This window comes from Loxodonta africana, chromosome 25, assembly GCF_030014295.1.
Source record: "Loxodonta africana isolate mLoxAfr1 chromosome 25, mLoxAfr1.hap2, whole genome shotgun sequence".
NCBI classification, from domain to species: domain Eukaryota; kingdom Metazoa; phylum Chordata; class Mammalia; order Proboscidea; family Elephantidae; genus Loxodonta; species Loxodonta africana.
In genome coordinates, this window is record NC_087366.1 from 30,825,895 (window position 1) to 30,853,870 (window position 27,976).

The window sequence follows — 27,976 nt, forward strand, 5'->3', positions numbered from 1 at the left end:
CAACCCATGTCCATTTGGAGAAGAAATCCATTCACCCATCTCCCCACTCCGTCAGTTACCATAAATAATATTTTGTAAAACCCAGGGAAATGACAGCAGAGAGCAATTTTCAGGAAAATTCTCTTAGTGGGAGCCCCTGTGTTGGGTTCATTTTGCCTCAAAAGGTACTTCACATTTATGGGGTTATATGGCAGTTGAAAGGCTGAGAATGGGCTCTTGATCTTGGCTGGCTTTGAAAGAAAGCAAAGTAAACTGACCAGGAACTGCTATTCACCACCTATTGTGGTGGCACAGTGGTTAAGAGCTACAGCTGCTAACCAAAGGTCTGCAGTTCAAATCTACCAGCTGTTCCTTGGAAACCCTGTGGGACAGTTCTACTCTGTCCTGTAGGATTGCTATGAGTCAGAATTGACTTTCCCACAACAGGTTTGTTCGTTTGGTATTATTCATGTGTTTAAGTTTTCTTTCAGTCAATCTGATAACCGTCATGTGCAGATTAGTGCGGTTTTTCTGAATATATCTAGGATGGCTGCCATTGTTTCTGCATGGAAAGCCAGAGGGATTGGAAAGAATCCATTATTCCTGTAGAAGAAAAACAGCATTTGCTCCCATCTCTTCTCTGCTGGAGTAGTGATTAGTTGCACCATTGAATTCTAAACCTCCTCTTTTAGCAATTCAGCACCTTCTATTAGGAGCTTGTTGAGAATTAGTTTGGGTAAAATTTTTCCTATTTTCTTGCTCCACAGGAAAGTCAAATTCTGTTCCTTTGTCCAGAGCAATCATGCCTCTGAACGTGCTCAGGGCATCTGGCTATTGAGATCAATGGCAATTCAAACACAATGGGACCATGTTTCTCTTAAGAGCCAATCACTACCTTTCACAACCCTCAGCAGTGCCAGATGGAGTGAGCAGCAACTGGGCATATCCATCCATGGAAACAAACCAGTCAGCCCATAAATAAGCTGCTGGTTTATAATATATACCCCTGTAGGAATTCAGAAGAATTTATCCTTGTCTCATTTTTCTGTGGTTCAATACACCATTCCTGTAAATGGTGGAGCAGTGCATGCTCCCTGTCGGTTCACTGACTACTGGGGGAGACTGCACTAAAAGTGAGGAATGGAGATTTGCACATACGCATACTATACATTTCTGAGGACAGTACAGTGGAGCCCTGGAAAGAGATGCTATTTCACAGAGAATAATTTTCTCAGCGCATTTGGTGTATGACATAGGTATGGGAATCATATTTTCTTTTCCAAAGGTAAGAAAATATTGTCTAATAAAGTTCAAGAGCACATGTGAGAACCAAGGGATAAACTCTTTGGAATTGGGACTGAGCCCTGGACAAACGGGTTGCCATAGACATAGTATAAATATGGCCTGGAGTGTGGCCCAAATCAAAGTTACATTTAGTCCCATCTGCTGTTTTACTGTATGTGGTTTGCGAGTTTCTGGAAGTTCTTTCTTGAAGGCATTATATTTTTCTGATTATTTGCTTTATTCATATGTCAACTCTTGAGAAAGGTAAATCATCATCTCCATATTCCTGGGTTGTATTTATTCATTTGCATGCTTGTCTTCCTCACCCAGAGCATGTCCTATTCATCTTGGTATACCCAGGGCCCAACATTATGTCTGTACGTATTACCTGTCTATCTACATTGCACATGCAGGCAGGCTGTGCTTCAAACTTCTAGGCAGCAATGAGACTGCTAGGATGAGAAACCTACATCCATTGGCATCAACCATTCTATAGTACTAAGTTCATTTGTGATCAAGCTGGACACATAAGACTCTTACAGTGTTGGCAAAGTGAAAGCCATTATTATTATTTATAGAAAGCAAACAGTAAACAACAACAGCAGATTATCAAAAGGAGAACCACTTACCCTTCCCCAAATTACGCATGTCCATCTTATGTCACTGGGCAGGCACACTGTGGTTCAGATTATTTATCAGATGTTGCCTTCATGTTGCCACTGCCTATGGCTTCCACCAAGCCACTCAAGGGGGCTGCATGACTCCCAAGGCTTCTGCTCTGCCGCTAGGCCTCACTGGCCTCTGTTGCTGGCTCCCACCATGTTACATGGGCCTGCTGGGCTCTCTTGCTGCCATGTTACCCAGACCCCTACTGCCCAGCAGGAAGGTGTGTAACCCCTGCACAGGGCACACCCAGGTCTCTTCCCTGTACAGGCAAGTGTTACAGCTCTTTGAGCTTTGCCAGGTAGCCTCCTGCTAAAGGTGCTCAGCTCTTACTCCGTGCACCAGCAAGCCCACCACAGCCACCTGGCTCTGTAGATGGGTAAACCCACCATAGCTGTCTCGTATCGTCTAATGCCATTTTTATTGTTATAGCTCTTTCTTCTGGGTCTACGAGATTCTCAGTGCAGGGGCCTCTGGGTCTTTGGTCAAAAGGACATGTTCCACTCCAGACTTTTGTTGAACCTCTGTGTGATTGGCCCTTATGAAAAGAAACCCCTTGCAATTTCAGGGCATGGCCCTCCCACCAGGGCCGTGAACTGACCAATTCCCTCAGTGGACCATAAGTCACCCAATTTGCATAGTCCTGGCCAATCATTTTGTGGGAATTACAAGAAAGGCCATATAAAACAATTCGTGCACCACAATGCTTCACGGGGAGACATCAAAAGAAAATAATTCCAGTGACTCAAATAGAGGTCAAAAGTCTTTTTCAGCTAGCCCAGGGAGCCGCTGATGACCAGGTGACTTTCCAGATGCAGCAGGGCTAGAGTTTCATAGGTGAAGAGCAGAGGGTAATGACCTGGTGACTCAGGTCAGATAGGCATGCTTGTCTCTGTCCTGGTGTCCAGGCCTTCTGTTCAGGATGTAGGTAAAGCACTACCCTCATAACTGTCAGAGCAGGACTTCCAAGAACAATTTTTACAAGCCTTGCAGCTTATTGGTTAGTCAATGTTCAGGGGGCAGGGTAGGTAGGGAAAAAGGGGACAGAGGTAAAGCTTGAGGGCAAGGGATAAACTGGGGACCCTCTCTCCTGTCTGTTTTAGTCATCTTACAGAATAAATTCTGATTAAATGTTTGTTGAATGTATAAATACAAGACTGAGAAGGTCCAGGATGCAAGTCTGAATATACCTTACATTTTCCTCTTTTACAAAGGGTAAAATGATACAGTCAGACTGCAGAGTTGGATAATCTCCCATTATCTGGTCTGAGGAGGGAGAGTGTGCAGAAATGGGGCCATCTGTAGCTGGCTAAAGTGGACATTTACTACAGGGCATTTAATGAGATACAGAAGAGACAGAGGAGAATTCAGGTCCCTTAACAATGACCTCTCCCTCACCCCTTATCCCATGCCTGCAGGCTTCAGGCAAGTGGGTAGAAAGTAATACCCAATCCACAAATCGTAGCTCTGGGGGAAGAAGGAACAAACTGGTTCCAGATAAGGCGAACTGTGTATGGAGGAAAATTCCCTTTTAATATATCAAACAAATAAGAAGGTTTAGACAGACTGTCCATTATTAACATGAGCAAGATGAAAGAAAAACTTGGCAACTATGCAAACTTGCCACACATGCACACACGTAGATAGACACATACACAGTAAAAAAGAGAAACATTATATTGCATTCAAAATACAGAAGAAGAATCCAGTCTGGAAGAAAATATACCCCTTAAACCAGGAGTATAATCCCCGTGACTACTTCAAGCTACAGGTGAACTTATTAAGAGTATAAACTCATTTTTAAAATGGAGAGTATAAAGAGGAAGTGAGGCAATATCCATAAAATTTAAAGGAAAGAGATACCCAGGAGTATTATCCCCAGTTGTCATCAAGTATAAAGGCAACTTGTGAACATTAACAAACAAGAAAAAAAATTAGAGTATATGACCTCATAAGCTTCTTGATAACAACTCCCAGTGATAAAATTTAACCACTTGAGAGATGAATAAAAATTAAGAATTTAGAAAAGGAAAAGCTGTGGTATTGACGAAGAATTTGATTTGACCCTTTGTCTCTGGTTTCTGAAAATAACTCAAGTGATCAAGATGCCTTTGTTTTCCAAAACAGCCAGACAAGCAGGGGTTACACAGGCCCAGGCCTGGTGAACTAGCTTCAGGAAGAGGTGGGGAAGCTTAATGCAGACATGAATATTCATTGATTGGATCTATCATAACTATGAATTAAGGCCCAACTCATACATATTCATTGAGGTCCCAATGACTAGGGAATCCTGTACTTTGGTGTGCTCTCTTTGGGGCTTCCAGGATTGGTGAGAACACCCATGCATGGGAGAGGGAATGGCATGTCCTTGGGGACTATAGAGGCCCTGTGCTGGGAACTTTGCTGATGTGTCTCTACATTTTTGTCCTTTCAGGTTGTAATACACGGGTAACTCTAAGTATAGATAATATTCTCCATGAATTTTGTGAACTGTTACATAGAATTAATCAACCCACAGGGGTCAATATGCCAGCAGGGGCTGGCAGTACAGAGTCAGTATGTGTAGAACCAGCTCTGGGTAGCAGAGTGATAGAGAAAGACAGCACAGGCAGTCTGTGAAGAAGGATAGAGTCCTTCTAGCTCGTGACCTAGTCCCAGGGGACAACTAGGAGAGAGAGGCCAGCCAGTCTGACATGCAGGGAGTAATGTAGATTCCTGAGCCTATAGCTGCTTCCCGATGACCTTGTCTCAGGTGGCCAGTGATGTTTTGACCTGCTTCAGGATAGCTGGGGATGAGGTCTGTTCTAACTCTGGGTGGTTAGGGTCACTAATTCCTCTGGAAGAGAGGAATTGCCATGGAAATAGGTAGTGACAAGGAGTAGAAATGTGGGAAGGTGATGACTGGACCCACTTCACTTCCTCCTGGGAATTGGATTCATGTTGATCTTTGCTACACAGGTAGTGATAAAAGTGGAGTTTGCTCACCTTACCTAGTCTTTACCTTGCAGTTCTTGCATATGGTTATAAAAAAAATAACCCTTATCCTAAAAGTGAATTCATTTACCTGTAGAACTAAGATTAAACAACTGGAGGAATCAGAATTTCACAACAGAGCACGAATGCTATGAGCCCTCCTAAAGTAAAAATAACATACAGAACAATATTGCGAGGCTGGAATGAAGGGATGTTGGAAAAAAGGTTAAGAATGCTAGATCTCATCCCTCTTAGCAGGTAATCAATATTGTGTGAAACCAAAACATGTAGTTTAAAACAATGTTAACTTTTTAATGATTGTAGTCTTTTTTTCTTAAACATGATGGGATACTTAATAACCATCTTGGAGAGCAGCATTTTCTAACCATCTATACATCTATTATTCATCCATCTATTAAGTCTTTTTCCATAAAGGCAGAAAGAGAAGTTTGGGGTGATGTCATTAGCACTGATTATTTCTGGGTGTTGGCATTTTGAATAATTTACTATTTTCTTCCTTGCTTGAATTTTTAATAATGATCAAATTTTTATTCTATAAAAACAACCAACCCACCATTCTGACACAAAATGCTATGGCCACATCCTTTTAAGATTCCTACCATTTCTGCTTCATGAACCCACTTTTTTTTTTTTTTTTTCTTTTTGGTGAGTTTAGGCCCCAGTAGCAGTTCTTCCATGCACATCTTCAATGTTCTGAGACACAAAATCATAAGCAAGATTAGCCAAGAGCTTATCGAAAGTCCTTTTTAAGCTTATGGGGATAGTGATATTATCATTCAAGACATAATTTAGGAAAAGAGAGACAATAGAAAAAAAGGAGATAAGAAGAAAAATTCATTTTTACCATTTAGAACTTGACGTGGTTGTTAGAATTCAAAGATACTACAAATATCAGATTCTGAGAAGGCACAGGAAGCTCAGAGATAAGCCATACCCTGAATCCATGGCAACAGGCTGGGCTTTAAACAACAGGAGAAATCAGATCGATGGATGGGTGGAGTACTAGTGAAGAAGAGAGAGAGAGATGTGCTAGGAGGAGCACCAGGGCTGAGGCATGAGAAACTTCAGTTCAGAAAGGCATTCGTCCCAGAGAAGGATGAGGGGTGGGTGGTACATTGCAAGACAATGAGACAGAAACAATTAAATGTAAATCCCTTCAAGTCAAATGAATAAAAAACACAACTAAAGCATTCCCATTGAGTGGATTCTGACTCCTGGTGACCCCATATCTTACAGAGTAGAATTGTTCCATAGGGTTTTCTTGACGGTAATCTTTACAGAAGCAGTTCCCCAAGCCTTTCTTCAGCAGCATCTCTGGGTGGATTTGAACTGTCAACCTTTAGGTTAGTAGTACAGCACAAACAATTTGCGCCACCCAGGGACATATTTGGTTTGGTCAAAATGCACACAACCATCTTTAAATATGGAGCATGACAATATATACACAACTAAAACCTGGGGAAACTCAGGAAAATGAGACACTTACACTGAGTTAAAGTAAGATCACTGGAAACCTGATTGAGACCACTCATGACTCAAAAACTATTCTCAGAGGCAACTTGAGTGGGCAAGAATCCTATTTCATTCACCTTAGTTGGCATTCTAATTCTGGTTTATTCACTTGGGGAAAAAAATATCAGTACCAGCGACAATAGCAACTACTGCAACAATAGCAAACCAAGTGTCTAATCTTAGATTCACTGTTCTGAAAAGGATCCAAAGGATAAGCAAAGCCAGAGAAAGACCTTAATCAATTGGAATTTAACCTTTGGTTCGATACCTTTTGTCTTGAAAGGGCTGAGGTTGCTTTATTTTAGAAGTTGTGTTGATGACTTATCAAAAGTAGTTACATCTGGGAGATCAATCGGGTGAGAGAACACTCCAAAGTAATTTCTACTCTGCTTAACATTTATATAGCACCAGAGAGCTCGACAGCATTATTAATACACACCTTGTCCTTTCAAAGCAATTTACCATCATTCTGAATAAGTGCCCTTACCCGAGGGGCCAAGGAGGTGGGTGGGCACCAAGGAGCTAGGTGACTTGAGCCTCCTACTTTGGAGCCATGGATTTGCCATTCCTGCTGAGGGTGGGCCCCTGGGTTCAGAAATCTGCTTCCTCAGCAACCCAGTCCTCCTCCGTACATTGTTTGTGTGTGAGACGGGCAAGTCCATGCATGGGAGGCTAAGAAAGAAGATTCTGGACAACAGAGGATACCCTTTGTGTGACCCTAGACAAAGTGGGAGTGTGTTTCACTGTCCTCTAACACCCACCTTCTTCCTGTTCAGACCAAATCCTCATCCTTGCTCCTACCAGGGCAGTCAAGGCCTTCATGTGTCCCATGTTTTCCTGATCCCTCATTGGGCTTTACTGCTCAGACAGCCCATCTCCTACCCCAGAGGACTGTTGAGTGGGCCTTTTTCTCTTGACCTAGAATTGAGGCCAAAGCTCTAGAGCTGAAAACAAGCGGTGCCTGGTCTCCCACCATCCTGAGTGAGACGTGCCCAGTAAATGCCAATAAGCGGGGCCAGTGCCCCCCTCAGGGCTGAACAGGGGCAGCAGAACTGGCTCTCCCTCACCCCAAATTGTTCCCTCTAGGCTATATAAAGGGCGAGAAGGGTGTGGAGAGGGACGGTCCCTGGGGCTGGACCCCTGTGAGGAGAGTAGTGTTCATTTTAAGAGGTGATTCCCTTCTTGCTCCAAAGCCAAATGATGGGGTTGAAAATTACTTCTCATGGTTGGAAGTTCCTGTCAGAAGGGAAGACTGGCAGTGTGGTCCCTTAAGAGTGTTCAAGCCCAGGGTGGCCCAATCTGTGTGGGGCCCCTAATAAAAAATAACATGTTCTAAGGTGCAGTGCTTTGCAGCTCCCCTGCCCTGAGCACAGGGCTGAGGGTGCCCTCCCCGAGCAATGGGCTCCTGTTTGCTAGTTGGACATCTATGTAGATCATGACCTTGTGGATCTGCTCCTGTCTCTACCAAGACAGGAAGAAGAGAACTGGACAGAAAGATGGCAGAGGGAATGAGGGCATGGCTATGGGCAGCAGGTTTGTCCAGAGTTTGGTGTGGCTCCAGATTGAGTGGGAACCACAGGACATAGCAGGGCTTGAGCTCTCTTGACATACTCCATACAAAAGAGCTGATGTCTGGGTAGGGGTCCCCAGCCCACTGGGATTGGGTTATTAAGGGGGTAGAAAAGTTCAGTTCAGTGCTGAATCTCCAGTGGGAGGCCTAATGGTGCTCATCAAAGAAGCCACATAGGTGGGCACTGCCGCAAGGAGGCCCCAGGTCCAATCAGTGTAACCCTCAGAAAGGCGGCAATAGCAACTGGTCAAACAGAGTTGTTTATCTTTTGCCTCCATCTTCCTCACTATGCTACTAGTGAAATATCAGAGAATAGATGTAAAACACCATGTATCCTATCACCTTTTAAACTTTCCACTTCTACACTAAAGGTGAGCCATAGGAATAGAAATTATGGACATATTGTTGTTGAGATTCAAATGTGACATTAAGTCTCATTTTACACCTGTAAGTTTTTGTATCTGGAAATTATATATTAAAATGTCTTATTTTGGTATTTAAAAATAAATTTACATTGTTGTGTATCTCATTGCAAAATAATACATATCTTCCAAAGAAACTTTAGAAAGCACAGATAAGTTTTTTAAAACATCATTTATTTTATATTTGCTGTTGTTGAGAATATACACAGCAGAACATACACCAATTCAACAATCTATACACGTACAATTTAGTAACACTGATTGCATTCTTTTGAGTTGTGCAACTATTCTCGCTCTCCTTTTCTGAGTTTTTCTTCCCCCATTAACATAAACTCACCAGCCCCTAAGTTTTCTACCAAATCTTTTAAGTTGCTGTTGTCATTTTTATCCCATATAGATAAATCATAAAAGAATACAATGCTCAAAGTAGATATTCTTTACTAGTTGTGCTAAACAATTGTTTGGTTTCAAGATGACTTAAGGGGATATTTTTGGTCTAAGGTTTAAAGAGTATTTCAGGGCAATAGTTTCAGAGGTTAATCTAGATTCCATGGCTCCAGAAACTCTGAATTCCATGAGAATCTTAAATCTATTCTGCATTTCCCCCCTTTTACTCAGGATTCCTCTATAGAATCTTTCATCAGAATGTTGGGTTATGGTAGCCAGGCATCATCCAGTTATCCTGGTCTCATGGCTACGAAGGCAGTTGTTCCTCCTGTTCCTGACTGTCCCTCTTCCTTTGTTGCTCCAGGTCAATAGAGACCAATTATTCTACCCTGAATGGCCACTTGCAAGCTTTTAAGACCGCAGGCACCACGCAAGGGACTAGGAGATAGAACAGATGCACTGAACACATTATAGGACAATTAACTAGGATGTCCCATGAAACTATGACCCTAAACCTCCAAACCAAGGAATCAAATCCCATGAGGTGTTTGGTTGTACATAAGCACCTCAGCAGCTACTTTGTTGTTGTTGTTGTTGTAAATATATCTTTTATAGAACTTTTCTCAATTCAATTTTTTACAGCTGTACAATTTATTGACAGCAGCTATATTTATTTGCTCTACAACCTTACCCTTAATCAATGCAATTTTTCCATCACTTTAAATAGAAACTCAGTACTCCATAAGAAGTAACCTCCCTTTCCCTCTCCTTCCCACCACTAATAAATTTTGTTCTTTGTACATCTGCCTCTCCTTGTTATATAAGTGAGGTCATACAATATTTGTTCTTTTGTAATTGACTTATTTCACTCAGCATCAGGTTGTCAAGCTCCATCCATATTGTAGCATGTATCAAAGCTTCATTTCTCCTACTGGCTGAGTAGTATTCCTTTGAATGTGTGTACCACATATTGTTTATTCATTCGTCTGTTGATGGGCATTTAGGTTCTTTCTATCTTTTGGCTATTGTGAATAGTGCTGCAATGAACATTGGTGTACAAGTCTCTGTTTGAGTCTCTGCTTTCAAGTTCTTGAGATGTATATACTCAGGAGTAGAATTGTTGGGCCATATGGCAGATGTACCTCTCGTAAAAAGGCTGTACCATTTTGCATTCCTACCAGCACTGGATCAGGGTACCAATTTCCCCACATGCATGCCAACATTTGTTGTTTTCTGTTTTTTTTTTTTTTTAATCATAGCCGTCTTAGTGAGCGTGAAATTGTATCTCATTGTGGTTTTAATTTACATTACACTGGTGACTAATGACATTGAGCATTTTTTCATGTGTTTGGTGGCCATTTGAATGTCCTCTTTGGTAAAATGCCTATTCAAGTGCTTTGCCCATTTTATGACTGGGTTTTTTGACTTTCTGTTGTTAAGCTGTCAAAGCTTTACACATATTTTGGCTATTACACTCTTATCGGATACATGGTTTCCAAAGATATCCTCTCAGTTGGTAGCTTGTCTTCTTACTTTTTTGGTAAAGTCTTTTAATGAACAAAATTTTTAATTCTTTTTTTGAGGTCCTATTTATTTTGTCTTTTGCTGTGTGTCCTTTTGTTATTATATTAGCTAATCCACTGTTAATAGCTAGACACAAAAACATTGCCTCTGCATTTTCTTCTAAGAATTTTATGGTTTTAGTTTTCATGTTTAGGTCCTTAATCCATTTTGAATTTGTTCTTGTGTATGGTGTGAGGCATGGATCCTGTTTCATTTATCCACGTGCAGAAATCCAATTTTCCAAACATCATTTATTGAAGAGACTCTTTTTCCCCCATTGAATGGGCTTAGTACCCTTGTGGAAAATCAGTTGGCCATGTATGTGTGGGTTTATTTCTTGACTCTCAATTCTTTTACATTGATCTATGTGTCTGTTGTCATACCAGCACCAGGCTGTTTTGATTACAGTAGCTGTATAATATGCTTTAAAATCAGTAAGTGTGAGTCCTCCTACTTTGTTCTTCTCATTCAACACTGCTTTTGCTGTTTGGGAGCCTCTTGTCATGCCACATAAACTTGAGGATTGGTTTTTCCATTTCTGTAAAGAAGGCTATTGGAATTTCCATCAGGATTGCCTTGAATCTATAGATCACTTTTGCTGGTATTGGCATTTTAACAAAATTAAGTCTTCCAGTCCATAACATGGGACATGTTTCCATTTAGTTAAGTCTTCTTATATCCCTTTCAGCAGTGTTTTATAATTTTCATAGTATAAGTATTTCACATCCCTGATTGAATTTATTCCTAGGTATTTTATTCTCTTAGATACTATTGTAAATGGACTCATTTCCTTCTTTTCCCTTTCAGATTTCTCATTGCTAATTTATAGAAACTGAACTGATTTTTGTTTTTTGGTCTTGTACCCTGAAACTTCGCTAAATTTTTCTTCTGTAAATAAGTGTGAACACAGTGCATCAGGAGAAGGAAGGAGAGACAATCATGCATGCAGGAATGCCTTACCTAGGGGTGATACCTGTGATGATTCTGATGGAACTTGGGCTTGGCTCCAGAGGAGGGAGGTGTGTGCACAAACATGGTATGGAGGTGTGTGCACAAACATGGTATGGAGGTATGGCAGGGAGCTCAATGTGGCTGGAATTAATGTTTGGGGAAGAGAGAAGGAGGTTTAAAATGCAGACTCAGTAAAATTGGGAGCTCTCCTTCTTTCAGGACCTGCTGTCTCTAGCTGTACTATAATGGACAGACTGTGGCTTTGTAGTCAAGTTAACTAAAGTTTAAATTTTAGCTGTGGTACTTGCAAGCTGTGTGAACTTAAGCAAATCCTACTTACTGAGCTCTCATTTTTCACTTGTAAAAATTGTGGTGGTACCTGAACCTCCGGGTTGTGCTAAGTATCAAGTGAGAAAAGTTATGTGAAAGCACCTAACATAGAGGAGGCCCAAGGACCGTTAACTTCTCTCCATTCCTCTTGAGACTCAAATTTTATAGAAGACCCCATATGCCCAGTACTCAGTGGAAGACCTCCACACTTTGTGTTCCTTACTTCTTCGCCACTAATTCTGAGTCTGGAATGAATGTCTCAGGCCCTGGGAGGGTCTGGAACACAGTGACAATCCCCATCGCCAGGGCTCCACTCAGGGTGAGGCTCTTTCTGAGAGGCTGCCAAAACTCATGGTGTCAGTACCCGGAGTGGAGGTCCTAGGAATGCAGGTGGGAACAGGTGGGGAATGTTCACAGACAAGCCACAACCCATAGCACCTACCACAGTGGGGTGCCCAGGCCAAGAATGACCTTGTAATTGGTACCCTCATCTTCTACTTCTGTCTACTCTCTGCCATGGTCTGACAGCCTTTGCCTCTTCATTTTTATTATTGTTGCCACCAAACATCAAATCAAACTTCATCTTTAAGTGCTTTCATGTGTATGTGCATCTGGGTCCCCATATCTACCAGGTGAAGCTGGCCAGGGTTCTTATGGACACATGAAATAAGGCTTTCAGTGTAATTTTAGAATTGAATATATTTAAATTACTGGGAAAGCATATTAGTTAATTTTTTTTTTAATTTCTAAGTTTTTATAGTGGTCAGATGTAATCATTTTTCTTTGAGCTCAGAAATACTTCCTAACCACAGTTAAATCTTTAAAAAAAAAAAAAAAAGCTATGTGAATCTCCTGCTCCAGGAAGCTAAAAAGGTGACTTTTCCTTGGTGAATTAAGAAATATCACTGAGATGCCTGCATCTGTGGAGAGAGGTCTGGCACCTGACCTGAATTTCCCTGTGCACATTAACTCCAGGAGCCTGGAGTTGTGTGGTGCAATGTATGTATTATTTAATATATTAATATAATAATTACTAACACCCAAAAACCAAACTCCTTGTCACTGAGTCAATTCCAACTCATAGCGACCATATAGGACAGAGTAGAACTGCCCTATAGGGTTTCCAAGAAGTGGCTGGTGGATTCGAACTGCCGACCTTTTTGTTAGAAGCATAATATTTTTCTTCTTAACCTTTTTTCTCTGCCCCACATGTTACTGAATTCAGGAGTAGGACAAACACCACATGCCCTGTGGGGAAGGTTGTGTGGTGATGCGGTTCTCACTCTTTTCAAAGGCAGGTACAATCTGTTCTCTCATCCTGGTTTCCTGTGCTTTGCGGGCCTGTAAAAAGCCAGCACCTGTGTCTTAGCAATGTTCTGTCATTAAGGTGCTAGAGTAATAAAGCTAAGATGGTGTGTGAGCAATGGGATGTGGCACAGTGTCTTCATGAGGGGCCTCTCTTGCAGCCACGTGACCTAATGTGGCTCTCACTACCCTGTGTGCTCAGGTGAAAGGACCTGACTCCAGCGCCAATAGATGTGTCTTCACCCTGAAACTGACCAGCTTTCTGCACATTGGCTTCCTCATTTAGCAAGCTTGGGTCTTTCCTTTTTGACAGTTCAGTACCTAGAGGAAAGGAGAGGACGGGTAGAACCCTGCTCTCCCATCTCTCTCTAATAGGGGTGAGCCCAGGTTTTGCAGGGCTTGAAGTATATACAATCACGGGGGCCATGTTTAAGAAAGAGAACAAAAACGATTTTGCTCCTGCAAATTTTCCCCTAGCCTATGACAATGTGAGCATATCGCTGGACACTTCCCGGGCCTTGGAAGAGCTTCTGCCTCACTGGCCCCTCAGTAACTCCACCTGTACTTCCTGGTAGGGGGCTGGTGGCTGGCCACTCACAGGTAGATGGCAGGAGTCATTGGTCACAGGTAACTCTCTCCTACCTATCTACCTGGGCTTTTAGGTATCTGCATTCTCCTCCAGGCTTAAGCGTCTGATAAACTTGTGTTTAAAACCCAGCTCCGTAGTTTACTCTGAGTCTCCATTTCCTCCTGCATAGAATGAGGGTGTAGGGTGTCACCTTTAGAAAGGGTCTGAAATATTCTTGGCTTTCAAGAAACCATGGCCACTGTCCCATGCCTACCTCTCAGACCACTTTCCTGGATTTCTGCCTTCTGAGCAGTCCCAAAGGATGCAATAGAGGCTAGTTTCTTCTCTTGCTTGGTCACTCTTTTTCTCTGCCACCCCCATGTTTCACTTTTAAGCAAATTTTCATCATCAAGTAGGCACCAATTGCAAGTTGTTTTCTGTCTCATTCTAGCAAATTAAGAAACAGCAGGCACTTCCACCCCAGGACTTGCGGTGACTCTAGAAGAATGATTGTTTCTCCATTTTGTAGCTCTGATGATTCTCCAGGAAATTGAGCTGAAAGTTTAATGCCAAGCAGCTTTGTGAACAGCATTTTATTTTGATTTCTGAGATGTGAAGCAACACTGTTGCACTCAGTAGAGGGTTTCCTCGGACAGCTAAAGACAGAGTTTGGTTCAGACAAGAGGACCATGTATGGGGACCATGTGCACAGGTGGCCCTAAACCAGGAGATCACCCACAGTCACGGTGCAGGTGCATTTAGGCAGCCCCACAGAGCTTAGCAGCTTCCTAGTGACAGGTGGTTTCATGTGTGAGATTATACTTCTGAACAGTAGCTTGTATAAAGCAGCTGAGAAATAATTGCCCAATAATAATTAAGGATAATGGCTGAAATAATTCCTAATATTTATATTCTATTTTACTACCAATGATAATGTGAAGTAAAAAATTGACATTCATATATAAATTTGTAGTGTGCGAAGTACTTTTAAAAAACAGCTTTATTGAGATGGAATCCACATACCATACAATTCACCCATTTAAATTGCATATTTCAATGGTTTTTATTATATTCATAGAGTCGTGCAATCATCACCACGATCTAACTGGAGAATGTTTCTGTCACTTCAAAAAGAAACCCCCTACTCATTAGCAGTCACTCCCCATTCCTCACCCCTTATCACCCCGCTTCCCAAGTCCCAGGAGACCACTGATCCACTTTCTGTCTCTATAGATTTGCCTAGTCTAGACATTTAATATAAACGGAATCACACAATATGTGGTCTTTTATGATTAGCTTCTTTCACTTAGCATAATGTTTCCAAGGTTCATCCAGGTTGTGACATGTATCGGCATTTTATTCCTTTTTATTGACAAATAACATTCCATTAAATTAATATACCACATGGAATTCATCCATTCATCAGCTGATGAATGTCTGGATTGTTTCAGGTTTTTGGCTGTCGTGGATAATGCTGCTATGACCCTTTGTGTACAAATTTTGTAGTGAACATATGCTTTCATTTTTCTTGGGTAAATACCTAAAGTGCAATAGCTGTCAGACTGTGTCCAGAGTGGCTGCACCATTTTACATTTCGTCAACAATACCTGAGGATTCCAATTTTTCCACATCCTGGTCAACAATTGCTGTTAATTGACTTGCTGATTCTCATTATACAAGTAGATGTGAAGTGGTATCTTACTGTGGTTTTGTGGCATTTCCTTGATGAATGACATTGAGCGTTTTTTAGTGTTCTTATTGGCCATTTGTATATCTTCCTTGGAGAAATATCCATTCAGATCTTTTGTCCATTTTTAACTGGGTTATTTGCTTTTTTATTATTGAATTATATGAGTTCATTGTATATTCTAGATACAAGTCCCTTATTAGATATATGATTTGCAAATACTTGTTCTCCTTCTGTAGGTTATTTTTTTCATTTTCTCGATGGTGTCCTTTGAAGCACAGAAGTTTTTAATTTTGATGAAATCATATTTATCTATCTTTTTGCTTTTATTGCTCCTGCTTTTGGTGTCCTATCTAAGAATTCTTTGCCAAATCCAAAGTCATGAAGGTTTACACCTATGTTTTCTTTAAGAGTTTTATAGTTTTAGCTCTTTAGGTCTTTGACCCATTTTGAGTTAATTTTTGTATATGCCATGAGGTAGAAATCCAACTTTATTCTATTGCATGTATATATCTAGCTGTCTCAGCACTAGTTGTAGAAAAAATTATTTTGTCCCTGTTGAATTTTCTTGGAACTCTTGTTACAAATCAATTGACCATAAATGCAATGGCTTATTTCTGGACTCTCAATTCTTTTCCATTGATTGATTATTATGTCTATCTGTATGCCTTTGAATTGTGGTGTTGGTGAAAAATATTGAATATACCATGGACTGCCAAAAGAACAAACAAATCTGTCTTGGAAGAAGTACAACCAGAATGCTCCTTAGAAGCAAGGATGGCAAGACTGCATCTTACATACTTTGGACTTGTTGTCAGGAGGGAACAGTCCCTGGAGAAGGACATCATGGTTGGCAAAGTGCAAGGTCAGTGGAAAAGAGGAAGACCCTCAACGAGGTGGATTGACACAGAGGCTGCAACAATGAGCTCAAGCATAACAATGATTGTAAAAAAAAAAAAAAAAAAAATTTTTTTTTTTTTTTTTTGTGTGTGTAAGGATGGTGCATTGTTTATGAGTCGGAACCGACTCAACGGAACCTAACAACAACAGAAACAACATCCATATGCTAGTAGCACTGTCTTGATAAATGTAGCTTTGTAGTAAAATTTGAAGTCAGAAAAGTGTGAGTTTTCTGATTTTTTTCTTCTTTTTCACTATTGTTTTGGCTATTCTGAACTACTTGCATTTCTATATGAATTTTAGGATAAGCTTATCCATTTCCAGAAAAAAAAAAAAAAAAGCCAATTGGGGTTTTGATAAAGATTGCATTGAATCTTTAGAGAAAATGGGGAATATGGCCATCAAGCCAATATTAAGTCTCCCAATCCACGACCATTGGATGTCCTTCTATTTATTTAAATCTTATTTAATTTCTATTAATATTTTGTAGTTTTCAGTACAAAAAATTTTGTGCTTCTTTTATTAAATGTATAACTACTTTTGATGCTATTAAAAATGTAATTATTTTCTTAATTTTATTTTTGGATTGTTTGTTGCTAGGTGCATTAATTTTCTGGGACTGCTGTAACAAGATACCACAAACTAAGTGGCTTATGAGAACAGAAGTTTATTGTCTCATAGTTCTGGAGGCTAGAGGTCCAAATTCAGGGTGTCTATAGGGCCATGCTCTCTCTGAAAGCTCTAGGGAAACATCCTTTCCTGTCTCTCAGCTTCTGGTAGCCTCAAGCATTTCTTGGTTTGCAGATGTAAGATTACATGATGTCCTTCCTTCTGTGTGTCCATTTGTGTCTCTTCTGCTCTTTTATAAGGATACCACTCACACTGGATTAGGATATCCTATTTCAGTATGACCTCATGTTAACTGATAACATCCTTAAAGACACTATTTCTATACAAGGTCATGATCACAAACATGTGAGGGGTTAGGACTTCAACATATCTTTTTAGGAGACACAATTCAATCAATAACACTTGTGTAAAGAAATACAATTAATTCTTGTATATTGAGCTTGTATCTTGTAACTTTACTGAACTTATTAGTTCTAGTAGTTTTTTAGTAGATTCCCTAGGATTGCAAAGTACTTTGATATACATTATTTCAGTTAATCAGCAGAGGAGGGCTGTGAATTGTGCAGGGCAGGCACTACTTTCACAATTTTACAGATGAGGAAGCTGAAGCTTAGAATGGTAAATAACTTGCCTAAAATCCAATTATTAATAAACAGCAGATCTTAACTGATCTTAACGACAGCATCAAAAAACACAGTAGATTGACCGCTAGAATCAATTTTCTCTCCACCCTAAAACTCTAATGGAAAAAAAAGTATGTTCTACAAGAAAACAAAAAGAGGATGGGGAAGTGACAACAGCTAATAAAAAGTTTCAACAATTTTTTTTTGGAAGGGAAAATAGGGCAGTTACTGACTTAGTGGAGCAGGAGACACAACAAGGAGGCCTAAGAAGGTGCTTAGGACATTCACATATTTGTAAAATCATTTATACACATAAGAAATGAAACACCTTGCCCCAATTCTGAGGAAGCCTCAGGATCTGGGAAGAGCAAGCCCCACGAAATGAGGTGCGGGGGGAGCATTGAGTCTGCAATTTAATGAAATTTGCTGGCAGAGTGGTTAAATGGTTGTACCTCCTCCCACATCTCCTCCAGCCTGGTGCTAACCCTCCACCCAGGAAAAGACAGAAGGTTCATTCTCTGGGAAAGCCAACTGGAGGACACCAGACAGGTAGGGGAGTGACAAGATCATATGGGGGAGGGTACAGACTAAATGGTGGAAGTCAGACTTGTACCCTGTTCTTCCTGCCACCTCCAAGCAGGAAAATACAGGAAAACACCTCTTTATTCTGAAGTACAGTGCTCTCTGTGGTAGGATAATATCCATATACCTATAAGGAAGACCAGTTAATATGACTATCATTCAAATTTACACACTAACCACTAAGGTCAAAGATGAAGATATTGAAGATTTTTACCAACTTTGCAGTCTGAAATCAATCAAACATGCAATCAGGTTGCACCGAAAATTACTGGTGATTGGGATGCAAAAGTTGGAAACAAAGAAGGATCTGTAGTTGGAAAATATGGCCTTGGTGATAGAAACAATGCAAGAGAGCACACGATAGAATTTTGCAAGACCAACAACTTCTTCATTGCAAATACCTTTTATCAACAACATAAACGGCAACTATACACATGGACCTAGCTGAATGGAATACACAGGAATCAAATGAACTACATCTGTGGGAAGAGGCAATGGCACAGCTCAATATCATCAGTCAGAACAAGGACAGGGGCAACTGTGAAACAGACTATTAATTGCTAACATGCAAGTTCAAGTTGAAGCTGAAGTAAATTAGAACAAGTCCATAAGAGCTGAAGTATGACCTTGAGTATATCCTACCTGCATTTAGAGGCCATCTCAAAAATAGATTTGATGCATTAAACACTGATGACTGAAGACCAGATGAGTTGTGGAATGACAACAAGGACATTATACATGAAGAAAGCAAGAGGTCATTAAAAAGACAGGAAAGAAAGGATCAAAATGGAAGTCAGAAGAGACTCTGAAACTTGCTCTTGAACATCGAGTAACTAAAGGGAAAGAAGAAATGATGAAGTAAAAGAGCTGAACAGAAGATGTCAAAGGGCAGCTTGAGACCACAAAGTAAAGTATTATACTGACAAATGCAAACACCTGGAGTTAGAAAACTGAAAGGGAAGAACATGTTCAGCATCTCTCAAGCTGAAAGAATTGAAGAAAAAATTTAAGCCTCTAGTTGCAGTAGTGAAGGACTCTACGAGAAAGGAATACACAGAGTCACAATACCAAAAAGAATTGGTCAATGTTCAATCATTTCAGGGGGTAACATATGATCAGCAACCGATGGTACTGAAGGAAGAGGTCAAGCTGCACTGAATGCATTGGTGAAAAACAAGGCTTCAGGAATTGGCAAAATACAAACTGAGATGCTTCAACAAATGGATGCTGCAGTGCAAGTGCTCTCTCGTTTATGCCAAGAAATTTGGAAGACAGCTACCTGGCCAACTGACTGGAAGAGATTCATGTTTATGCCTATTTCCAAGAAAGGTGATCCAACTGAATGTGTGAGTTATGGAACAATATCATCAATACCATAAGACTTGATGGCGCCTAACAACTTGGATGGTTACTGACATTTGGGGTTCCCCCAAATGAAAACCATAGATTGCGCTCTGTCACCTTGTGGAGAACCCATTGTCCAATCTCATACACACCTTTACAATCAACTCTTCGGTATCTGAGTTTTTAATATGAACAGATATTTTAGGGAAGCCTTCAACATCCAAGAGAGATAAAAACAAATTATTTTTTTGAAATAAGCATCCAGACGAAACACAGATAGTGCAGGAAACAGAAAACTTAAAAAAAGTAATTCTTAATATCTTTAGGGAACATGAAAAACCTCTTGGAAATTAAAAACAGAATATGAAAATTAAGATATGAATGTTAAAAATTTATTAGCAGAATTGGAGGATAAAGTTGGGAAATTATTTCAAAGAATTGGAATTACACAACAACAACAAAAATGACATCGCAAGTAGAAAAAGCTCTTTTTTTAGCGATAATAAGAAAATTAGAGACTCAAGCCAGGAGTTTCAACGTCTGAAGAAGAGAAATTACAGAAAGACAGCACAGGAAAGATTAAAAAAAAAAAATAGTGGAGAGGAAATTATGAAAACCAAAATACTAAAAAGTTTTCCAGAGTTGAAGATTATGAGTTTCAAATTGAAAGGGACAATATTGAATTTTCACAATAATGAATTAAAAAAAAAATTATAATTTCAGACCATAAGGAGTAAAGATAAAAGTTCTAAAGCTTCTAGGGGTGGTGGAGGGTGGGGGTTGTGTGTGTTAGTCATATATAAAGGATTTGAAAGCAGAATAGCATTGGGCTTCTTAATAGCAAAACTGAAAGGTAGACGATAATGATACAATGCCTTGAATATTCTGAGGGACAATGACCTTCAACCAGAATTCAGTCCCCAGGCAAACTATTAATCAAGCATAAGGGTTGAAGAAAGACATTTTCAGAAAAACCAAAAACCTCAAATATTTTACCTCCTGTATACTTTTTTTTTTTTTTTAAATACTTTTCCGGGGAAGATACGCTTCAGCAAAAGGAGGAAATTAATCAAGGAAGATGACATGACATCTAGGTAACACATGATCCAACACAAGGGGATAGATAGCTAAGGGATGTCTGGGGATAATATTCAGCCTCCAGATTGGTGTGGGTAATTTGCCAACAGAAATCAAAAAGGGAAGTGCTGGTTTTGATTATGTAAGTAATTGTACTGACTTTGGATTATTTGAGAAAATATTAGCAATTGAAATATAGAAACCATGACAAATAAAAAACAAGTTAATGATTAATTTCAGGAAAAAAAGAATTGTAGAAGAAAGGAGGTGTGATCACAGACTTCTCAGCTCAGGAGTGAATATTTTATAGTTACACTAACATAAACACTACTTTTTGACTTAATGAAAATTTGTGATAAAACTATGTTAGGGGATGTGGGGAACAGGGCATGGAAGATGTGCAGTAGTGTTAAATCTTCAGCTCCCATGGTAGGAAGGCATAGCAATATCTGAAACTGATAAATTAAGACGTTAAAAAAAAACAACAAAAAACCAAACCCATTGCCATCAATTGGATTTCAACTCATAGCAACCCTATAGAACAGGGCAGAACTGCCCCGTAGGATTCCCAAGGCTGTAATCTTTATGAAAGCAGACTGCCACATTTTTCTCCCACTGAGCAGCTGGTGGGTTCAAAACGCTGACCATTCAGTTAGCAGCCCAGCACTTTAACCACTGAGCCACCAGGACTCCTGAAATAAAATATAAACCTGATCCAAACCCATAGTCGTCAAGTCGAATCTGACTCATAGAGACCCTATAGGACAGAGTAGAACTTCACCATAGGCCATCCAAGGAGTGGCTGGTGGATGTGAACCGCTGAGGATTTGAGTAGCAGCCAAACACTTAACCACTGTGCCACCAGGCCTCCAAATAAAAGTATACTTTTTAGAAATGTCAGCTTAAGAATAAAGGATAAAGTTAGATGAATGAGGAACACTTGCCTCTGAGGAGGGGGCCTGGGAGATGATGAAGGCACAGGCAAGGGGCTGATATTTCTTATTATTTGCCTTTTAGAGCCACTTAATTTTTAAAACCATATACATTTATTTCCTTTGACTTTCAAAAAATGAAAGAGAGAAGTCAATTCCAGGTCCTATGTGTTTCCATTATATCTCAAGACTGAACCACAGTGCCCTCTTTGAGGTACAACTCTGTCCACCACAGTTTCCAGAGAGGAAACCCTGTGTGCTCCTCCTCATCGCCCCCCACTCCAAGCCCCTTCCTCAAGCCCCACGGTGCTGCAGAGGCTCAGTTCTAGCTCATGTTCCAGAGTCCCCAAACGCAACTCAACTGCAGCATCAAGTCTGACTCAGATTTCGTGCATTTCCCAGATGGTGTCTGGTTCCCTAATGATGAGGTGTTTCTGGCTTTCTCAGAGAGAAGAGCTGTGGAAGGAAGTCTGAAATCAAATTTCTCAACTCTGCCTCTCAGTAGGCCTTTATGTTTCTGCTGGCATAGCTACGGAGAGGAGGGTTGGTGCAGAAAGTGGCTCTGCTCAGCTACAGAGCTGGAAGCCAAGGATCCTAGAATGTGCATGAGCCGACTTCACTCTCGAGGCTGCTTGGGCTGCCAAACGATATAGGCTGGCTGGAAGAAATAGGAACAGTCTTACTGGCCCATGAAATTCCCAGTTTCCTGGGCTTCGGGAGAGCTGGGTTGGATGCAGATTTGCCTGGGATTCAATCCAATTTTTCTGTTCTGTGACAATAGGCCAAGACTGGACAGACCCACAACGGTCACGGAATGTACCCATTCACCCCAATCCACTTTAAATCAGACCAGACCAACCACCCCTCACCACCAGCCCAGCCACCCTGGTTAGTGCCCACTTTGAGGACTGGGACTGAATCACTGACACCTGACACTGAGGTGTTGCTTTTGCCTTTCTCCACAGTTGCGTCCTTCCATTGTAAATGACTGAGTTGCTCACCATGGTGTCTGAGCTTCCCTCTCTATTGAATAAAACTATTTAAGCGCTTACCTCTTAGAGATTCTAAATAAGACCTATGCCTCCCCTGGGAGGTATTTTTCACCAAGGGGTTGCATTTTTAAAAGTGAAACACAACCAGGCATTTCTGCAGGATTCAAGAAAAAAAATGCAATTTCCCTATTACCTGCCAAGAGTCCCTATCTTTCATCCTTCCACGTTCTTTCCTCCATTTTTTTCTTCTCTCAAATTCTATGGACCCAAATAATAAGAAACTCTCATTTAACCCTCCAGATAAAAGGCAACTATATAACCATAAATATACACGGAACAAGAAATTCTTGCGTGATACAATCAGGAAGCATCTATTTTCATTCCAATTTTAATATTTATTCAGTAGTGGAAGTTCTTCCCCTGGATAAATCTTGGGATACTCCATAAATTTTCTGCCACTTCTTAGATAATAAAAAGTTCTATTTAAATCAAAACAGTCTCTAGAATGTCCAGTACCCTCCCATCCCAGCCCACCCAGTGCCGTCGAGTCAATTCCGACTCATAAAAAAAAAAAAAAAGTCCAACTTCAATCAAAATTGTAGCTTCTCCTTCTCTGCCTGGATTCTGCAGTGGGCTGGCGGCTTACAGTGAGAAAGGGTTGTGCTGGCTTCCTTGGCAGTTCCCCTGGCCCAGCTTACCTAACCAAGGCTGCAGGTTTGGGATGGGAAGGAGGGAAGAGAGGTACCTGGAGCTGGTAGAGTTTCACCTGACTGGTAAATGTCATCAAATGTCCTCCCACTCTGGCAGCCAGATGTTTGGAGTTCAAGTTTTCTCTCTTGGTGTTTTCTTGGGTTCTTCTGAAGACCCTCTTGGGAACATTGGACTTTCCTGTGAAGAGGAATATGCTTTTTTTTTTTCCCCCTGGCTGGCATTTTCCCCTCAAACTGTTTTTCACTGCTCCACTCTTTCGTGGGGGTACTGCCATTGTGGAGGCCCCATGCCTCTCCAAGTATCCTCTTGAGCATGAGGGGCACTTGCTCCATCTCTGTCGTGGCCCGTATCAGTAGAGCTCCGATGGTGAGGGCTGTTCCGAATCTAGAAGCAAATCTGCTTCCCTCTCCTGCCCAAGCAGCTGGCCAGCTGAGTGCCCAGCCCTCTAGACTTCCCAGGAGTTGGACACCCAGTCCCCACTGTCCCCTTTACTGTAGATGATGCATATTAAGCCTCCCCTGTTGACCTTTGAAATCCCTCTCTTTATGAGATGAAGCAATTTATTTTTTTAATTGAACTTTAGACGAAGGTTTACAGAATAAACTAGTTTCTTATCATACAATTAGTACACACATTGTTGTATGACATTGGTTAAGCCCACAACATGTCGACACTCTCCCTTCTCAACCCTGGGTTCCCTATTACCAGCTTTCCTGTTCTCTCTTGCCTTCCAGTCGCTGCCCCAGGGCTAGTGCACCCCTTTAGTCTTGTTTTGTTCCATGGGCCTGTTCAGTCTTTGGGTGAAGGGTAAACCTCAGGAGTGGTCTCATTGCTGAGCTGAAAGGGTGTCTGGGGGCCAGTCTCAGGGTTTCTCCAGTCTCTATCAGGCCAGCAAGTCTAGCCTTGCTTTTTGGGTTAGAATTTTGTCCTACATTTTCTTCCATCTCTGTCCGGGACCCTCTGTTGTGATCCCTGTCAGAGCAGTCAGTGGTGGTAACCGGGCCTCATCTCGTGGTACTGGACACAGTCTGATGAAGGCTGTGACAGATGTGCTCCATTAGTCCTTTGGACTAATCTTTCCCTTGTGTCTTTAGTTTTCTTCATTATTCCTTGCTCCAAAGGGGCGAGACCAGTGGAGTATCCTAGATCACCTCTTACAGCCTTTTAAGATCTCCAGATTCTACTCACCAAAGTAGAATGTGGAACATATTCTTTATAAACTTTGTTACGCCAGTTGAGCTAGATGTCCAAGACCATGGTCCCTGCAGCCCTATGGAGCTACCATGGCCTTGCCTCATACAGGTTGTGCTGGCTTCCCCAGTATTGTGTACTGTTTTACCCTTCACTAAAGTTACTGCTTATCTATTGTCTATTAAATGTTTTTCCATCTCCACCCCTCCCCTCCCTCATAACCATCAAATAATTATTTCTTTTTGTATGTAAACCTTTCCATGAGTTTTTACAGTAGTGGTATCATACAATATTTGCCCTTTTGTAATGGACTTATTTCACCAGCATAATGTCCTGTGCTGAGTTCCTTTTGTTTGTAGATTTCTTTTTCATTTCTTTTGTTTTTGTAGATTTTGTTTTATTGAGACATTATGTTTTTCTTCTTTATTTTGATGAGTAGGTTTGTTAATTTTCTTTGTGGTTACCTTGAAATTTACCCTTATCTCCCTAGGTTTAAACCAGTCTATTATTACTTGGTATCGCCTTACCTTCCTTTCCACTAGAGAGTTCTACACCTATACTGTTTATTTCCTCTTTTATTGCTCTGACGTTATCATTTACAGGTTAACCTCTCTGGCTCCCTGTTGCAATTGTTTTGGTTTTGGATAGTCCTTGAGCATTCACTTCCTATGCTGGTATCAATTTCACATCTTAGATTCAGGCTGTGGTCTGATGTTGTTTGTCCTTAGACCGAAGGACTCCCTTTAAAAATTCTTGTAAGTTTGGTTTGGTTTTTATATATTCCCTTAATTTCTGTTTATCTGAAAATGTCCTAATTTCACCATCATATTTGAATGAAAGTTTTGCAGGCTATATTATTCTTGGTTGGCAATTTTTGTCTTCAAAATTTTTTATGTATGTTATCCCATTGCCTTCTTGCCTGCATGGTTTCTAGCTGAATAATCAGAACTTAGTCTTATTGTTTCTTCTTTGTATATGACTTTTTGTTTTTCTAGGGCTGCTCAAAACATTTTGCCTTTGGTTTTAGTGAGTGTGGTTATGATAAGCTTTGGTGTTTTTCTCTTGGAGTCTATCCTATATGGAGTTTGTTGAGCTTCTTGGATGGTCAGCTTTTCATCACTTATGATATTAGGGAAGTTTTCTGTCAGCAATTCTTCAGTGATCCTCTCCGTGTTTTCCATTTTCTCTCCCTGTTCTGGAACTCCGATCACTTGAAAATTTTTGCTTTTGACTGTATCCCACATAATTCTCCGGGTTTCTTCATTTTTCTTTGTTCTTTTTTTCTGACATTTCCTCAGAGTTGTAGCCAAGTATTTGTCTTCAATTTCACTGATTCTGTCTTCTATCGTTTGAAACCTGCTCCTCAGCCCTTCTATGACACTGTCCATTTCTGAAATCTAGTTATTTATCTTTTGGGTTTCTGATTGTTGTTTTTGTATGATTTCTAGTTGTGAATTTATTCTGGCATTTTGTTCCTGTATTACTTCCCTGAATTGTTCCATTTTTGGTCTGTATTTTCCATGAATTTGTCTGCCTTTTCCAAAACTGTCTATTTTTTCCTCATTTTTGTTGGCTTTTTGTTTCATCTCTTGGATTGCCCTATTAGAGATCTGAATTCCCTGTCAGGTAGTTCTAGTGCCTTTTCTTCTACTGGAAAGTTATCTAGTGTTTTATTTTGGACACTTACTGGACCCAGCCTGTCCTATTTTTTTTTTTTTTTTTTTTTATGTTTTGATATTGTCTGCTGTCTTCGGGACATTCAGTAGATATTTTCTTTGTTTCTTGATGGTAGATTTGTTTGTTTTGTCCTGCTTTTTTGTTTTATTTGGTTATGTCTAAGCAGGCGGGATGTGCATTCTTTGTTGTTTGCTCATCTGTAGTCATGATAGTTTTCACCTCCTTGTCCAATGGACAGGGCCAGTTATTCAGCTATGGTGCAGCAGGGCAGGTCCAGCTGAAGGGGAGGAGCTGGGATGGGTTGTTTGAGGCACATACTAGGGCTGAAAGGGCAGACCAGGAATCAATGCTGGGCAGGTTCCAGTAGGCCATGCCTGTGCTGCTCTAGGGTGTGATGTTCACTTCACAGTGCAGGTAGGCAGGAAAGAGGGGGGAGGTTGTGATGTGTGTAGCTAATAGGGGTGTGGGAAAGAGGAAAGAGAGGGGAGAAAAACAGAAGCCAAAAACAAACAAGCAAGCAAAGAAAGAGAGAGAGAAAAAAAGAGCTTGCCATTGGGGTGGAAAGATGAGAAACCAAGAAATGGAGAAAAGCAAAAAGAAAAAGAGAAAAAAAAAATAACTAGATAAAAATTTGGAAAAGAAAAGCCCCCAGGAGTTCCAGAGTCCCACTGATGGGGCTGCTAAGACTGGGGAAGTGGTTCCCAGGCTTCACAGTAGAGGGGGTATAGATGTCACACAACACCACGTATTCAGAAGACAGGAAAAGAAGATAAGCATAGAGAGACAAGAACTGAGAAATGAAGACAGACGGAAAGGAAAAGAGAGGAAAAAAAAAAGAAAGAAGAAAAAAAGAAATGCCCCCAGGGATCCCACCTACACAGCTGTGCACACTGGGCGAGTGGCTCCTAAGCTATGCAGTGCAGCCCAGCTAGAAGATGCTCCCAAGCTGCGAAGAGAAAAACAAACAAACAAACAAAACAGAACAAAGCAAAACAAGGGGGAAAAAAAGCCCCAGGGATCCCAGCAGTGTGGTGTAGGGGGCCGGAGGAGTGGCTCCCCAGTTGAGCGTGGCTTCACAGGCTTTCAAGACAAGCAAAGGTGGCACATGGAGCCAAGTGTTCCAGAGAAATGAGGAGGAGGTGGTAGCAGGCACAGAAGAAATCAAAAGAGACGGAAAGAACCAGCACCAGCTCAGGAGCCAGGCCAGTGTGGGCAGGGTGAATCCAAGCAGCCTGAGGCCAAAGCAGTTGCCTCCTGGCCAAGAGACTGAAGCTGGTGGGAAGCAGACGAGGCTGAAGCGGGGGAGGAAGACGGAGAGGCGCGGGGGGGGGGCGGGGGGGGGGCGGGGGGGAGGCTAGGAAAGCGTATATCACCTTACAGGGTGCTCTGTCTCCGGCTGGGAACTTCCTGAAGCTGCTTCTCCATACTCCCTGTCCAAGCTGATCTCCGATGTGGGTGGGGCAAATCCAAGTGGCACGGATGCTGCAGAGCCACCACAGCCAGCCAGTAAGCTCAGAGGTAGGGCAGCGGGAGAGAGAAGGGGGGGTGGGAAAGCCTGTATCACTTGTTACCGGGTGCTCTGTCTCCTGCTCGGAGTTCCACAAAGCTGCTTTCCCATGCTCCCTGGCTGACGATCCCCGACTGGAGTCCAAGATGGTGGATTCGTGCTGTTAGCTGATGGGGCCCTCCACACGTATCTCTCCTCGCTCTCCGTCCTCTGTCAGTTTCTTTTTCCATTTGGTGCTTGGCTGAGTTCTCTATCTTTTCATTTGGCACTTCAGGTTCCAGGAATGACGTTTGTCTCTGTTTTAGTTTTTCAGGTCTCTGCTGTGGAGGGACAGCATGGTGCTTCCCTCTATGCCGCCATGTTGGCCGGAAGTCGAGATGAAGCACTTTAAACCCATTCCCCTTAGGAGAAGGGCAGGTCTCTTAAAATTACTTCTCTTCCTCCTTTATAACCCTTGCGTGGGCTTTATAGTCCTCTAACAGATTTTCACCTTTTTTACTTTGCAAATCTGCAATTTCTACTGGGTAGCCAGCCTGTAACTCACTTCAAGATTTGATATCTATTGTGCTTTAATGCCTCTGGCAAAACTTCCAAT